We start from the raw sequence: 1,426 nt of genomic DNA on the forward strand, positions 1-1,426 counted from the left end.
CAATGGAGTTCAACTTTACTAGAACATGCTACACACAAAAATTATTGATAAAACAGAGTAATAAGGTTTCATTTACTTACATCACTTTCTGTGTTGGACATTGATGATCATCCAGCACCATTTCTTTCTCTCTGCTCTCCTCTGTCCTAAATAATTCCAGTTTAATTCAGTTATTCACATGGGAAGCCATTCTCTCTCCTTCCTCCCCCATGCCTCCCCCACAGGGCAAAAACAAAAAAACTTACAGCAGCCATCTCACAATCATAAATGAAACCAGGCTTTGTGCAAAGCTGTTATTGCAAAAGATCTTGGATCCTTAATGCCAAGGCTAAGCTGCTCAACCAACCCACCTTGATGCCATCCCTGGAAAACAATAAACTTTCTTATTTTTCAGTCACTTGAGTCACAAAGCATTCTAACTGATAAGTAATCCTAAATAACTTTTTCATTATTTACAAGAACACTGAGCAATATGACTTCTAGAGTCCAGATAAGCTATTTACAACTCCGAAAAGTGAAAGTTTCACAAAAAATACCAAGTATTTATAAAACTATCTCACATACATTCTTAATGAGTTTGGATAGGACTAAATTGATATAACTTAAGTTTCAGATTGATTAAATCAAAATATTTTAATGTTTTAAGACATTAATTTCAGTAAGAATTCATCAAAACCTGTATCATTAATTTCTCATCTAATCATGCATCAGTGTGACCCTCTGAAGCCCAATTGACTACAAAAATCAATGGCAGTTACTTGCATGTCAAGTACCAGGGCACTACGTGTTTTCCTGCTACTGAATTTTCTGTTACTGATGTACATTTTTTTTTTTTTCTTTTTGCATCAGGCTTATCTTTTCCACAAGAAGAATCCCGGAAGCTTATCTATTTTCACCAGGCCAGAAGAGCTGCATTATTTAAACGGAACTTCAATGTTCTCACTTTGCAATATAAATTGTCCTTAAAAGGTCTTAGAACAATTAGATTCTATTGCAAACAAGCAGTTATTTCCCTGACTGAAAGAAGAAACTATTATAGAGTACTTGACTGCTTTTTTCCTTCGCTTGTTTTCTTTTATTTGTTATTATTCTTAACTTATTTACAATTCATTGTGCTTTATATCACAATACACATTATTATAATTGCCAGTCCCACTTAAATTTTGAAAAAGAGTGAAAGGGATAGATGCCCAAGACCACTGAATAGGAAGTGAAGTTATATTAATGTGTGATTGCATGTCAGTTGCTTGAGTAAAACAGATGATTCAGTCATTTCTAAATGGAACATATTCTGGGTTAAGATTATGCTAACAGAACTAAATAAAGTTACTTATTTTCTTAATAAGTCTCCTGAAAGAAGGAAAAGAGACATATATTGGCTACTTATAACTTCATAGAGTACAGAGTTTTTCTTAGCTCATGAAAA

The 1,426-nt window shown here is 33.4% G+C and overlaps 1 long non-coding RNA gene across 1 annotated transcript; it reads right to left on the reverse strand.

Moving 5' to 3' along the window:
• LOC103581110 lies at positions 1–836 on the reverse strand. The gene is made up of 2 exons (XR_549630.1): positions 246–836; positions 1–146 (listed from the first exon to the last, which is right to left on the reverse strand). It is a non-coding gene; the product is annotated as an uncharacterized LOC103581110 (long non-coding RNA).
• Between the last annotated feature and the right edge of the window lie 590 nt (positions 837–1,426).

The sequence above is a fragment of the Galeopterus variegatus genome, unplaced genomic scaffold, assembly GCF_000696425.1.
Source record: "Galeopterus variegatus unplaced genomic scaffold, G_variegatus-3.0.2 Scaffold12387, whole genome shotgun sequence".
Lineage (NCBI taxonomy): Eukaryota > Metazoa > Chordata > Mammalia > Dermoptera > Cynocephalidae > Galeopterus > Galeopterus variegatus.